At 41.1% G+C, this 16,719-nt stretch overlaps 1 pseudogene; it reads left to right on the forward strand.

Annotated features, from left to right (window-relative positions):
- The first annotated feature begins 7,866 nt into the window (after positions 1-7,866).
- LOC130351509 (U2 spliceosomal RNA) lies at positions 7,867-7,969 on the forward strand (annotated as a pseudogene).
- Positions 7,970-16,719: the final 8,750 nt, after the last annotated feature.

The following is a 16,719-nucleotide window of genomic DNA, read 5'->3' on the forward strand; positions in this document are numbered from 1 at the left end:
AAAACATGGAGAGAAGAAAAAAAGAAGGTAAAAATGAGGTGAAAACATGTTTAAAAAAGTATTTCCATCTCTCTCTCTCTCTATATGTATATACATATATATATATATATATATATATATATACATATAGAGAGAGAGAGAGATAAATATATATAGAGATAGTTGGGTGGATAGATAGATAGATAGATAGATATACATACATACATACATACATACATACATACATACATACATACATACGTGTGTATTGTTGGAGTTGCAAACATGGGTGCACTTGACAAACTCAGTGCGGCTATTCCCCATTGAAAGATTGTTGCACCCAGGACCCTTAGCACTGGGATATGCTACTCAATACCACTGGCATGGCCAGGTGTAAACAACATCTGACCTTTGTTGTGTATGTAACCATGGAGATTGTGATGTAGCCTAGGCCCACCAAAGAACAGCATAGGTTGTCAAATAAGTTGGATTTAACCAAGACAAGTGAGTCCAATAGGATGCAGGTATGTCCTCTATCCTTACAGCTTCCCGTGGCTGTTGGTTTTATACCGTTTGGGGACAGCCAAGGAGGCGTCAGCAGGCAACACAGGTAAGTGTGTGCTTGTGTGTGTGTGTGTGTGTGTTTCCTATGCAGATCCTAAACCCAGTATCAAATGCAAGTAGGAGGAGTAAGAAGGGTTCCTGCCAAAGCCAGGTTATGGATTGCATTTAAAAATGGTCCATTAGAGTGAAATGGACTCCCATCTTCCTGCTTAGCAATAATGATATGGGTTTAGGGTCTGCTGTGTGTACTGGTGGGTGACTGCCACCCAGCCAGAGTGTGTATGGGAGGCTGCCAGCCAGCCTCCCTTCCTACAAGTAGTGATGGTGCATGTGAAGGGGACAGCGTTGGTTCCTCCCCTTTCACAGTTATCACTTCTCATCCTTCCTTTTGGCTGGTATCAAATGTGGTGTCTGTTTATATCAGTTTAATATCTGATATGTCCCCTATCTGGTAGCATATATTAAGTGCACCACCAGGTTTCAGTGTTGGAAAGAAAGATTACCTGTTTATTTGCAGCTGCAGCTGCTTGCTGGCTAGTCCAGTGGGTCCCTACTGCAGGCAAAAGACAATAGGTGGTGCCTATGTGCCTAGGTGGATAGGACATCAGCTATGAGGCATTTGTTTGTACAAACTGCTGCTCACAACTAATGTTGTAATATAGTGTCTCCATCTGCTGGTGGTATTGAATAAGCAATAGTGCAATGATAGGGTCTGAAAAAGAAGAAAAATAAGAAGCAGCAGCATAGGAAAGAAGGAAAACATGGAGAGAAGAAAAAAAGAAGGTAAAAATGAGGTGAAAACATGTTTAAAAAAGTATTTCCATCTCTCTCTCTCTCTATATGTATATACATATATATATATATATATATATATATATATATATATATATATATTTAAAAGAAAAAAAAATTATATATATATATATATATATATATACATATATATAGAGAGAGAGAGATAAATATATATAGAGATAGATGGGTGGATAGATAGATAGATAGACATACATACACACATACACACATACACACATACACACATACATACATACATACATACATATGTGTGTATTGTTGGAGTTGCAAACATGGGTGCACTTGACAAACTCAGTGCGGCTATTCCCCATTGAAAGATTGTTGCACCCAGGACCCTTAGCACTGGGATATGCTACTCAATACCACTGGCATGGCCAGGTGTAAACAACATCTGACCTTTGTTGTGTATGTAACCATGGAGATTGTGATGTCGCCTAGGCCCACCAAAGAACAGCCTTGTCAGAAGCAGCACTGCCATGAGCAGAAGTAGCAGCACCATAGGTTGTCAAATAAGTTGGATTTAACCAAGACAAGTGAGTCCAATAGGATGCAGGTATGTCCTCTATCCTTACAGCTTCCCGTGGCTGTTGGTTTTATACCGTTTGGGGACAGCCAAGGAGGCGTCAGCAGGCAACACAGGTAAGTGTGTGCTTGTATGTGTGTGTGTGTGTGTGTGTGTGTGTGTGTGTGTGTGTGTGTGTGTTTCCTATGCAGATCCTAAACCCAGTATCAAATGCAAGTAGGAGGAGTAAGAAGGGTTCCTGCCAAAGCCAGGTTATGGATTGCATTTAAAAATGGTCCATCAGAGTGAAATGGACTCCCATCTTCCTGCTTAGCAATAATGATATGGGTTTAGGGTCTGCTGTGTGTACTGGTGGGTGACTGCCACCCAGCCAGAGTGTGTATGGGAGGCTGCCAGCCAGCCTCCCTTCCTACAAGTAGTGATGGTGCATGTGAAGGGGACAGCGTTGGTTCCTCCCCTTTCACAGTTATCACTTCTCATCCTTCCTTTTGGCTGGTATCAAATGTGGTGTCTGTTTATATCAGTTTAATATCTGATATGTCCCCTATCTGATAGCATATATTAAATGCACCACCAGGTTTCAGTGTTGGAAAGAAAGATTATCTGTTTATTTGCTGCAGCTGCTTGCTGGCTAGTCCAGTGGGCCCCTAATGCAGGCAATAGACAATAGGTGGTGCCTATGTGCCTAGGTGGATAGGACATCAGCTATGAGGCATTTGTTTGTACAAACTGCTGCTCACAACTAATGTTGTAATATAGTGTCTCCATCTGCTGGTGGTATTGAATAAGCAATAGTGCAATGATAGGGTCTGAAAAAGAAGAAAAATAAGAAGCAGCAGCATAGGAAAGAAGGAAAACATGGAGAGAAGAAAAAAAGAAGGTAAAAATGAGGTAAAAACATGTTTAAAAAAGTATTTCCCTCTCTCTCTCTCTCTCTATATGTATATACATATATATATATATATATATTTAAAAGAAAAAAAAATTATATATATATACATATATAGAGAGAGAGAGAGAGATAAATATATATAGAGATAGATGGGTGGATAGATAGATAGATAGATAGACATACAGACATACAGACACACAGACACACAGACACACATACACACATACATACATATGTGTGTATTGTTGGAGTTGCAAACATGGGTGCACTTGACAAACTCAGTGCGGCTATTCCCCATTGAAAGATTGTTGCACCCAGGACCCTTAGCACTGGGATATGCTACTCAATACCACTGGCATGGCCAGGTGTAAACAACATCTGACCTTTGTTGTGTATGTAACCATGGAGATTGTGATGTCGCCTAGGCTCACCAAAGAACAGCCTTGTCAGAAGCAGCACTGCCATGAGCAGAAGTAGCAGCACCATAGGTTGTCAAATAAGTTGGATTTAACCAAGACAAGTGAGTCCAATAGGATGCAGGTATGTCCTCTATCCTTACAGCTTCCCATGGCTGTTGGTTTTATACCGTTTGGGGACAGCCAAGGAGGCGTCAGCAGGCAACACAGGTAAGTGTGTGCTTGTGTGTGTGTGTGTGTTTCCTATGCAGATCCTAAACCCAGTATCAAATGCAAGTAGGAGGAGTAAGAAGGGTTCCTGCCAAAGCCAGGTTATGGATTGCATTTAAAAATGGTCCATCAGAGTGAAATGGACTCCCATCTTCCTTCTTAGCAATAATGATATGGGTTTAGGGTCTGCTGTGTGTACTGGTGGGTGACTGCCACCCAGCCAGAGTGTGTATGGGAGGCTGCCAGCCAGCCTCCCTTCCTACAAGTAGTGATGGTGCATGTGAAGGGGACAGCGTTGGCTCCTCCCCTTTCACAGTTATCACTTTTCATCCTTCCTTTTGGCTGGTATCAAATGTGGTGTCTGTTTATATCAGTTTAATATCTGATATGTCCCCTATCTGATAGCAGATATTAAGTGCACCACCAGGGTTCAGTGTTGGAAAGAAAGGTTATCTGTTTATTTGCTGCAGCTGCTTGCTGGCTAGTCCAGTGGGCCCCTACTGCAGGCAAAAGACAATAGGTGGTGCCTATGTGCCTAGGTGGATAGGACATCAGCTATGAGGCATTTGTTTGTACAAACTGCTGCTCACAACTAATGTTGTAATATAGTGTCTCCATCTGCTGGTGGTATTGAATAAGCAATAGTGCAATGATAGGGTTTGAAAAAGAAGAAAAAGAAGAAGCAGCAGCATAGGAAAGAAGGAAAACATGGAGAGAAGAAAAAAAGAAGGTAAAAATGAGGTGAAAACATGTTTAAAAAAGTATTTCCATCTCTCTCTCTCTCTATATGTATATACATATATATATATATATATATATATATATATATATATATATATACATATAGAGAGAGAGAGAGATAAATATATATAGAGATAGTTGGGTGGATAGATAGATAGATAGATAGATACACATAGATACACATACATACATACATACATACATACATACATACATACGTGTGTATTGTTGGAGTTGCAAACATGGGTGCACTTGACAAACTCAGTGCGGCTATTCCCCATTGAAAGATTGTTGCACCCAGGACCCTTAGCACTGGGATATGCTACTCAATACCACTGGCATGGCCAGGTGTAAACAACATCTGACCTTTGTTGTGTATGTAACCATGGAGATTGTGATGTCGCCTAGGCCCACCAAAGAACAGCCTTGTCAGAAGCAGCACTGCCATGAGCAGAAGTAGCAGCACCATAGGTTGTCAAATAAGTTGGATTTAACCAAGACAAGTGAGTCCAATAGGATGCAGGTATGTCCTCTATCCTTACAGCTTCCCGTGGCTGTTGGTTTTATACCGTTTGGGGACAGCCAAGGAGGCGTCAGCAGGCAACACAGGTAAGTGTGTGCTTGTGTGTGTGTGTGTGTGTGTGTTTCCTATGCAGATCCTAAACCCAGTATCAAATGCAAGTAGGAGGAGTAAGAAGGGTTCCTGCCAAAGCCAGGTTATGGATTGCATTTAAAAATGGTCCATTAGAGTGAAATGGACTCCCATCTTCCTGCTTAGCAATAATGATATGGGTTTAGGGTCTGCTGTGTGTACTGGTGGGTGACTGCCACCCAGCCAGAGTGTGTATGGGAGGCTGCCAGCCAGCCTCCCTTCCTACAAGTAGTGATGGTGCATGTGAAGGGGACAGCGTTGGTTCCTCCCCTTTCACAGTTATCACTTCTCATCCTTCCTTTTGGCTGGTATCAAATGTGGTGTCTGTTTATATCAGTTTAATATTTGATATGTCCCCTATCTGGTAGCATATATTAAGTGCACCACCAGGTTTCAGTGTTGGAAAGAAAGATTACCTGTTTATTTGCAGCTGCAGCTGCTTGCTGGCTAGTCCAGTGGGTCCCTACTGCAGGCAAAAGACAATAGGTGGTGCCTATGTGCCTAGGTGGATAGGACATCAGCTATGAGGCATTTGTTTGTACAAACTGCTGCTCACAACTAATGTTGTAATATAGTGTCTCCATCTGCTGGTGGTATTGAATAAGCAATAGTGCAATGATAGGGTCTGAAAAAGAAGAAAAATAAGAAGCAGCAGCATAGGAAAGAAGGAAAACATGGAGAGAAGAAAAAAAGAAGGTAAAAATGAGGTGAAAACATGTTTAAAAAAGTATTTCCATCTCTCTCTCTCTCTATATGTATATACATATATATATATATATATATATATATATATATATTTAAAAGAAAAAAAAATTATATATATATATATATATATATATATATATATATATATATACATATATATAGAGAGAGAGAGATAAATATATATAGAGATAGATGGGTGGATAGATAGATAGATAGACATACATACACACATACACACATACACACATACACACATACACACATACACACATACATACATACATACATATGTGTGTATTGTTGGAGTTGCAAACATGGGTGCACTTGACAAACTCAGTGCGGCTATTCCCCATTGAAAGATTGTTGCACCCAGGACCCTTAGCACTGGGATATGCTACTCAATACCACTGGCATGGCCAGGTGTAAACAACATCTGACCTTTGTTGTGTATGTAACCATGGAGATTGTGATGTCGCCTAGGCCCACCAAAGAACAGCCTTGTCAGAAGCAGCACTGCCATGAGCAGAAGTAGCAGCACCATAGGTTGTCAAATAAGTTGGATTTAACCAAGACAAGTGAGTCCAATAGGATGCAGGTATGTCCTCTATCCTTACAGCTTCCCGTGGCTGTTGGTTTTATACCGTTTGGGGACAGCCAAGGAGGCGTCAGCAGGCAACACAGGTAAGTGTGTGCTTGTGTGTGTGTGTGTGTGTGTGTTTCCTATGCAGATCCTAAACCCAGTATCAAATGCAAGTAGGAGGAGTAAGAAGGGTTCCTGCCAAAGCCAGGTTATGGATTGCATTTAAAAATGGTCCATCAGAGTGAAATGGACTCCCATCTTCCTGCTTAGCAATAATGATATGGGTTTAGGGTCTGCTGTGTGTACTGGTGGGTGACTGCCACCCAGCCAGAGTGTGTATGGGAGGCTGCCAGCCAGCCTCCCTTCTACAAGTAGTGATGGTGCATGTGAAGGGGACAGCGTTGGTTCCTCCCCTTTCACAGTTATCACTTATCATCCTTCCTTTTGGCGGGTATCAAATGTGGTGTCTGTTTATATCAGTTTAATATCTGATATGTCCCCTATCTGATAGCAGATATTAAGTGCACCACCAGGTTTCAGTGTTGGAAAGAAAGGTTATCTGTTTATTTGCTGCAGTTGCTTGCTGGCTAGTCCAGTGGGCCCCTACTGCAGGCAAAAGACAATAGGTGGTGCCTATGTGCCTAGGTGGATAGGACATCAGCTATGAGGCATTTGTTTGTACAAACTGCTGCTCACAACTAATGTTGTAATATAGTGTCTCCATCTGCTGGTGGTATTGAATAAGCAATAGTGCAATGATAGGGTTTGAAAAAGAAGAAAAATAAGAAGCAGCAGCATAGGAAAGAAGGAAAACATGGAGAGAAGAAAAAAAGAAGGTAAAAATGAGGTGAAAACATGTTTAAAAAAGTATTTCCATCTCTCTCTCTCTATATGTATACACATATATATATATATATATATATATTTAAAAGAAAAAAAATTATATATATATATATATATACATATATAGAGAGAGAGAGAGAGATAAATATATATAGAGATAGATGGGTGGATAGATAGATAGATAGATAGATAGATACACATACATACATACATACATACATACATACGTGTGTATTGTTGGAGTTGCAAACATGGGTGCACTTGACAAACTCAGTGCGGCTATTCCCCATTGAAAGATTGTTGCACCCAGGACCCTTAGCACTGGGATATGCTACTCAATACCACTGGCATGGCCAGGTGTAAACAACATCTGACCTTTGTTGTGTATGTAACCATGGAGATTGTGATGTCGCCTAGGCCCACCAAAGAACAGCCTTGTCAGAAGCAGCACTGCCATGAGCAGAAGTAGCAGCACCATAGGTTGTCAAATAAGTTGGATTTAACCAAGACAAGTGAGTCCAATAGGATGCAGGTATGTCCTCTATCCTTACAGCTTCCCGTGGCTGTTGGTTTTATACCGTTTGGGGACAGCCAAGGAGGCGTCAGCAGGCAACACAGGTAAGTGTGTGCTTGTGTGTGTGTGTGTGTGTGTTTCCTATGCAGATCCTAAACCCAGTATCAAATGCAAGTAGGAGGAGTAAGAAGGGTTCCTGCCAAAGCCAGGTTATGGATTGCATTTAAAAATAGTCCATCAGAGTGAAATGGACTCCCATCTTCCTGCTTAGCAATAATGATATGGGTTTAGGGTCTTCTGTGTGTACTGGTGGGTGACTGCCACCCAGCCAGAGTGTGTATGGGAGGCTGCCAGCCAGCCTCCCTTCCTACAAGTAGTGATGGTGCATGTGAAGGGGACAGCGTTGGTTCCTCCCCTTTCACAGTTATCACTTCTCATCCTTCCTTTTGGCTGGTATCAAATGTGGTGTCTGTTTATATCAGTTTAATATCTGATATGTCCTCTATCTGATAGCATATATTAAATGCACCACCAGGTTTCAGTGTTGGAAAGAAAGATTATCTGTTTATTTACTGCAGCTGCTTGCTGGCTAGTCCAGTGGGTCCCTACTGCAGGCAAAAGACAATAGGTGGTGCCTATGTGCCTAGGTAGATAGGACATCAGCTATGAGGCATTTGTTTGTACAAACTGCTGCTCACAACTAATGTTGTAATATAGTGTCTCCATCTGCTGGTGGTATTGAATAAGCAATAGTGCAATGATAGGGTCTGAAAAAGAAGAAAAATAAGCAGCAGCATAGGAAAGAAGGAAAACATGGAGAGAAGAAAAAAAGAAGGTAAAAATGAGGTGAAAACATGTTTAAAAAAGTATTTCCATCTCTCTCTCTCTCTATATGTATATACATATATATATATATATATATATATATATATATTTAAAAGAAAAAAAAATTATATATATATACATATAGAGAGAGAGATAAATATATATAGAGATAGATGGGTGGATAGATAGATAGATAGACATACATACACACATACACACATACACACATACATACATACATACATATGTGTGTATTGTTGGAGTTGCAAACATGGGTGCACTTGACAAACTCAGTGCGGCTATTCCCCATTGAAAGATTGTTGCACCCAGGACCCTTAGCACTGGGATATGCTACTCAATACCACTGGCATGGCCAGGTGTAAACAACATCTGACCTTTGTTGTGTATGTAACCATGGAGATTGTGATGTCGCCTAGGCCCACCAAAGAACAGCCTTGTCAGAAGCAGCACTGCCATGAGCAGAAGTAGCAGCACCATAGGTTGTCAAATAAGTTGGATTTAACCAAGACAAGTGAGTCCAATAGGATGCAGGTATGTCCTCTATCCTTACAGCTTCCCGTGGCTGTTGGTTTTATACCGTTTGGGGACAGCCAAGGAGGCGTCAGCAGGCAACACAGGTAAGTGTGTGCTTGTATGTGTGTGTGTGTGTGTGTGTTTCCTATGCAGATCCTAAACCCAGTATCAAATGCAAGTAGGAGGAGTAAGAAGGGTTCCTGCCAAAGCCAGGTTATGGATTGCATTTAAAAATGGTCCATCAGAGTGAAATGGACTCCCATCTTCCTGCTTAGCAATAATGATATGGGTTTAGGGTCTGCTGTGTGTACTGGTGGGTGACTGCCACCCAGCCAGAGTGTGTATGGGAGGCTGCCAGCCAGCCTCCCTTCCTACAAGTAATGATGGTGCATGTGAAGGGGACAGCGTTGGTTCCTCCCCTTTCACAGTTATCACTTCTCATCCTTCCTTTTGGCTGGTATCAAATGTGGTGTCTGTTTATATCAGTTTAATATCTGATATGTCCCCTATCTGATAGCATATATTAAATGCACCACCAGGTTTCAGTGTTGGAAAGAAAGATTATCTGTTTATTTGCTGCAGCTGCTTGCTGTCTAGTCCAGTGGGTCCCTACTGCAGGCAATAGACAATAGGTAGTGCCTAGGTGGATAGGACATCAGCTATGAGGCATTTGTTTGTACAAACTGCTGCTCACAACTAATGTTGTAATATAGTGTCTCCATCTGCTGGTGGTATTGAATAAGCAATAGTGCAATGATAGGGTCTGAAAAAGAAGAAAAATAAGAAGCAGCAGCATAGGAAAGAAGGAAAACATGGAGAGAAGAAAAAAATAAGGTAAAAATGAGGTGAAAACATGTTTAAAAAAGTATTTCCATCTCTCTCTCTCTCTATATGTATATACATATATATATATATATTTAAAAGAAAAAAAAATTATATATATATATATATATATATATATATATACATATAGAGAGAGAGAGAGATAAATATATATAGAGATAGATGGGTGGATAGATAGATAGATAGATAGATAGACATACATACACACATACACACATACACACATACATACATACATATGTGTGTATTGTTGGAGTTGCAAACATGGGTGCACTTGACAAACTCAGTGCGGCTATTCCCCATTGAAAGATTGTTGCACCCAGGACCCTTAGCACTGGGATATGCTACTCAATACCACTGGCATGGCCAGGTGTAAACAACATCTGACCTTTGTTGTGTATGTAACCATGGAGATTGTGATGTCGCCTAGGCCCACCAAAGAACAGCCTTGTCAGAAGCAGCACTGCCATGAGCATAAGTAGCAGCACCATAGGTTGTCAAATAAGTTGGATTTAACCAAGACAAGTGAGTCCAATAGGATGCAGTTGTGTCCTCTATCCTTACAGCTTCCCGTGGCTGTTGGTTTTATACCGTTTGGGGACAGCCAAGGAGGCGTCAGCAGGCAACACAGGTAAGTGTGTGCTTGTGTGTGTGTGTGTGTGTGTGTGTTTCCTATGCAGATCCTAAACCCAGTATCAAATGCAAGTAGGAGGAGTAAGAAGGGTTCCTGCCAAAGCCAGGTTATGGATTGCATTTAAAAATGGTCCATCAGAGTGAAATGGACTCCCATCTTCCTGCTTAGCAATAATGATATGGGTTTAGGGTCTGCTGTGTGTACTGGTGGGTGACTGCCACCCAGCCAGAGTGTGTATGGGAGGCTGCCAGCCAGCCTCCCTTCCTACAAGTAGTGATGGTGCATGTGAAGGGGACAGCGTTGGTTCCTCCCCTTTCACAGTTATCACTTCTCATCCTTCCTTTTGGCTGGTATCAAATGTGGTGTCTGTTTATATCAGTTTAATATCTGATATGTCCCCTATCTGATAGCAGATATTAAGTGCACCACCAGGTTTCAGTGTTGGAAAGAAAGGTTATCTGTTTATTTGCTGCAGCTGCAGCTGCTTGCTGGCTAGTCCAGTGGGCCCCTACTGCAGGCAAAAGACAATAGGTGGTGCCTATGTGCCTAGGTGGATAGGACATCAGCTATGAGGCATTTGTTTGTACAAACTGCTGCTCACAACTAATGTTGTAATATAGTGTCTCCATCTGCTGGTGGTATTGAATAAGCAATAGTGCAATGATAGGGTTTGAAAAAGAAGAAAAATAAGAAGCAGCAGCATAGGAAAGAAGGAAAACATGGAGAGAAGAAAAAAAGAAGGTAAAAATGAGGTGAAAACATGTTTAAAAAAGTATTTCCATCTCTCTCTCTCTCTATATGTATATACATATATATATATATATATATATATATATATATATACATATAGAGAGAGAGAGAGATAAATATATATAGAGATAGTTGGGTGGATAGATAGATAGATAGATAGATATACATACATACATACATACATACATACATACATACGTGTGTATTGTTGGAGTTGCAAACATGGGTGCACTTGACAAACTCAGTGCGGCTATTCCCCATTGAAAGATTGTTGCACCCAGGACCCTTAGCACTGGGATATGCTACTCAATACCACTGGCATGGCCAGGTGTAAACAACATCTGACCTTTGTTGTGTATGTAACCATGGAGATTGTGATGTAGCCTAGGCCCACCAAAGAACAGCATAGGTTGTCAAATAAGTTGGATTTAACCAAGACAAGTGAGTCCAATAGGATGCAGGTATGTCCTCTATCCTTACAGCTTCCCGTGGCTGTTGGTTTTATACCGTTTGGGGACAGCCAAGGAGGCGTCAGCAGGCAACACAGGTAAGTGTGTGCTTGTGTGTGTGTGTGTGTGTGTTTCCTATGCAGATCCTAAACCCAGTATCAAATGCAAGTAGGAGGAGTAAGAAGGGTTCCTGCCAAAGCCAGGTTATGGATTGCATTTAAAAATGGTCCATTAGAGTGAAATGGACTCCCATCTTCCTGCTTAGCAATAATGATATGGGTTTAGGGTCTGCTGTGTGTACTGGTGGGTGACTGCCACCCAGCCAGAGTGTGTATGGGAGGCTGCCAGCCAGCCTCCCTTCCTACAAGTAGTGATGGTGCATGTGAAGGGGACAGCGTTGGTTCCTCCCCTTTCACAGTTATCACTTCTCATCCTTCCTTTTGGCTGGTATCAAATGTGGTGTCTGTTTATATCAGTTTAATATCTGATATGTCCCCTATCTGGTAGCATATATTAAGTGCACCACCAGGTTTCAGTGTTGGAAAGAAAGATTACCTGTTTATTTGCAGCTGCAGCTGCTTGCTGGCTAGTCCAGTGGGTCCCTACTGCAGGCAAAAGACAATAGGTGGTGCCTATGTGCCTAGGTGGATAGGACATCAGCTATGAGGCATTTGTTTGTACAAACTGCTGCTCACAACTAATGTTGTAATATAGTGTCTCCATCTGCTGGTGGTATTGAATAAGCAATAGTGCAATGATAGGGTCTGAAAAAGAAGAAAAATAAGAAGCAGCAGCATAGGAAAGAAGGAAAACATGGAGAGAAGAAAAAAAGAAGGTAAAAATGAGGTGAAAACATGTTTAAAAAAGTATTTCCATCTCTCTCTCTCTCTATATGTATATACATATATATATATATATATATATATATATATATATATATTTAAAAGAAAAAAAAATTATATATATATATATATATATATATATACATATATATAGAGAGAGAGAGATAAATATATATAGAGATAGATGGGTGGATAGATAGATAGATAGACATACATACACACATACACACATACACACATACACACATACATACATACATACATACATATGTGTGTATTGTTGGAGTTGCAAACATGGGTGCACTTGACAAACTCAGTGCGGCTATTCCCCATTGAAAGATTGTTGCACCCAGGACCCTTAGCACTGGGATATGCTACTCAATACCACTGGCATGGCCAGGTGTAAACAACATCTGACCTTTGTTGTGTATGTAACCATGGAGATTGTGATGTCGCCTAGGCCCACCAAAGAACAGCCTTGTCAGAAGCAGCACTGCCATGAGCAGAAGTAGCAGCACCATAGGTTGTCAAATAAGTTGGATTTAACCAAGACAAGTGAGTCCAATAGGATGCAGGTATGTCCTCTATCCTTACAGCTTCCCGTGGCTGTTGGTTTTATACCGTTTGGGGACAGCCAAGGAGGCGTCAGCAGGCAACACAGGTAAGTGTGTGCTTGTATGTGTGTGTGTGTGTGTGTGTGTGTGTGTGTGTGTGTGTGTGTGTGTGTGTGTTTCCTATGCAGATCCTAAACCCAGTATCAAATGCAAGTAGGAGGAGTAAGAAGGGTTCCTGCCAAAGCCAGGTTATGGATTGCATTTAAAAATGGTCCATCAGAGTGAAATGGACTCCCATCTTCCTGCTTAGCAATAATGATATGGGTTTAGGGTCTGCTGTGTGTACTGGTGGGTGACTGCCACCCAGCCAGAGTGTGTATGGGAGGCTGCCAGCCAGCCTCCCTTCCTACAAGTAGTGATGGTGCATGTGAAGGGGACAGCGTTGGTTCCTCCCCTTTCACAGTTATCACTTCTCATCCTTCCTTTTGGCTGGTATCAAATGTGGTGTCTGTTTATATCAGTTTAATATCTGATATGTCCCCTATCTGATAGCATATATTAAATGCACCACCAGGTTTCAGTGTTGGAAAGAAAGATTATCTGTTTATTTGCTGCAGCTGCTTGCTGGCTAGTCCAGTGGGCCCCTACTGCAGGCAATAGACAATAGGTGGTGCCTATGTGCCTAGGTGGATAGGACATCAGCTATGAGGCATTTGTTTGTACAAACTGCTGCTCACAACTAATGTTGTAATATAGTGTCTCCATCTGCTGGTGGTATTGAATAAGCAATAGTGCAATGATAGGGTCTGAAAAAGAAGAAAAATAAGAAGCAGCAGCATAGGAAAGAAGGAAAACATGGAGAGAAGAAAAAAAGAAGGTAAAAATGAGGTAAAAACATGTTTAAAAAAGTATTTCCCTCTCTCTCTCTCTCTCTATATGTATATACATATATATATATATATATATTTAAAAGAAAAAAAAATTATATATATATACATATATAGAGAGAGAGAGAGAGATAAATATATATAGAGATAGATGGGTGGATAGATAGATAGATAGATAGACATACAGACATACAGACACACAGACACACATACACACATACATACATATGTGTGTATTGTTGGAGTTGCAAACATGGGTGCACTTGACAAACTCAGTGCGGCTATTCCCCATTGAAAGATTGTTGCACCCAGGACCCTTAGCACTGGGATATGCTACTCAATACCACTGGCATGGCCAGGTGTAAACAACATCTGACCTTTGTTGTGTATGTAACCATGGAGATTGTGATGTCGCCTAGGCTCACCAAAGAACAGCCTTGTCAGAAGCAGCACTGCCATGAGCAGAAGTAGCAGCACCATAGGTTGTCAAATAAGTTGGATTTAACCAAGACAAGTGAGTCCAATAGGATGCAGGTATGTCCTCTATCCTTACAGCTTCCCATGGCTGTTGGTTTTATACCGTTTGGGGACAGCCAAGGAGGCGTCAGCAGGCAACACAGGTAAGTGTGTGCTTGTGTGTGTGTGTGTGTGTGTGTTTCCTATGCAGATCCTAAACCCAGTATCAAATGCAAGTAGGAGGAGTAAGAAGGGTTCCTGCCAAAGCCAGGTTATGGATTGCATTTAAAAATGGTCCATCAGAGTGAAATGGACTCCCATCTTCCTTCTTAGCAATAATGATATGGGTTTAGGGTCTGCTGTGTGTACTGGTGGGTGACTGCCACCCAGCCAGAGTGTGTATGGGAGGCTGCCAGCCAGCCTCCCTTCCTACAAGTAGTGATGGTGCATGTGAAGGGGACAGCGTTGGTTCCTCCCCTTTCACAGTTATCACTTTTCATCCTTCCTTTTGGCTGGTATCAAATGTGGTGTCTGTTTATATCAGTTTAATATCTGATATGTCCCCTATCTGATAGCAGATATTAAGTGCACCACCAGGGTTCAGTGTTGGAAAGAAAGGTTATCTGTTTATTTGCTGCAGCTGCTTGCTGGCTAGTCCAGTGGGCCCCTACTGCAGGCAAAAGACAATAGGTGGTGCCTATGTGCCTAGGTGGATAGGACATCAGCTATGAGGCATTTGTTTGTACAAACTGCTGCTCACAACTAATGTTGTAATATAGTGTCTCCATCTGCTGGTGGTATTGAATAAGCAATAGTGCAATGATAGGGTTTGAAAAAGAAGAAAAAGAAGAAGCAGCAGCATAGGAAAGAAGGAAAACATGGAGAGAAGAAAAAAAGAAGGTAAAAATGAGGTGAAAACATGTTTAAAAAAGTATTTCCATCTCTCTCTCTCTCTATATGTATATACATATATATATATATATATATATATATATATATATATATATATATATATACATATAGAGAGAGAGAGAGATAAATATATATAGAGATAGTTGGGTGGATAGATAGATAGATAGATAGATACACATAGATACACATACATACATACATACATACATACATACATACATACATACGTGTGTATTGTTGGAGTTGCAAACATGGGTGCACTTGACAAACTCAGTGCGGCTATTCCCCATTGAAAGATTGTTGCACCCAGGACCCTTAGCACTGGGATATGCTACTCAATACCACTGGCATGGCCAGGTGTAAACAACATCTGACCTTTGTTGTGTATGTAACCATGGAGATTGTGATGTCGCCTAGGCCCACCAAAGAACAGCCTTGTCAGAAGCAGCACTGCCATGAGCAGAAGTAGCAGCACCATAGGTTGTCAAATAAGTTGGATTTAACCAAGACAAGTGAGTCCAATAGGATGCAGGTATGTCCTCTATCCTTACAGCTTCCCGTGGCTGTTGGTTTTATACCGTTTGGGGACAGCCAAGGAGGCGTCAGCAGGCAACACAGGTAAGTGTGTGCTTGTGTGTGTGTGTGTGTGTGTGTTTCCTATGCAGATCCTAAACCCAGTATCAAATGCAAGTAGGAGGAGTAAGAAGGGTTCCTGCCAAAGCCAGGTTATGGATTGCATTTAAAAATGGTCCATTAGAGTGAAATGGACTCCCATCTTCCTGCTTAGCAATAATGATATGGGTTTAGGGTCTGCTGTGTGTACTGGTGGGTGACTGCCACCCAGCCAGAGTGTGTATGGGAGGCTGCCAGCCAGCCTCCCTTCCTACAAGTAGTGATGGTGCATGTGAAGGGGACAGCGTTGGTTCCTCCCCTTTCACAGTTATCACTTCTCATCCTTCCTTTTGGCTGGTATCAAATGTGGTGTCTGTTTATATCAGTTTAATATTTGATATGTCCCCTATCTGGTAGCATATATTAAGTGCACCACCAGGTTTCAGTGTTGGAAAGAAAGATTACCTGTTTATTTGCAGCTGCAGCTGCTTGCTGGCTAGTCCAGTGGGTCCCTACTGCAGGCAAAAGACAATAGGTGGTGCCTATGTGCCTAGGTGGATAGGACATCAGCTATGAGGCATTTGTTTGTACAAACTGCTGCTCACAACTAATGTTGTAATATAGTGTCTCCATCTGCTGGTGGTATTGAATAAGCAATAGTGCAATGATAGGGTCTGAAAAAGAAGAAAAATAAGAAGCAGCAGCATAGGAAAGAAGGAAAACATGGAGAGAAGAAAAAAAGAAGGTAAAAATGAGGTGAAAACATGTTTAAAAAAGTATTTCCATCTCTCTCTCTCTCTATATGTATATACATATATATATATATATATATATATATATTTAAAAGAAAAAAAAATTATATATATATATATATATATATATATATATATACATATATATAGAGAGAGAGAGATAAATATATATAGAGATAGATGGGTGGATAGATAGATAGATAGACATACATACACACATACACACATACACAC

The sequence above is a fragment of the Hyla sarda genome, unplaced genomic scaffold, assembly GCF_029499605.1.
Source record: "Hyla sarda isolate aHylSar1 unplaced genomic scaffold, aHylSar1.hap1 scaffold_981, whole genome shotgun sequence".
NCBI classification, from domain to species: Eukaryota; Metazoa; Chordata; class Amphibia; order Anura; family Hylidae; genus Hyla; species Hyla sarda.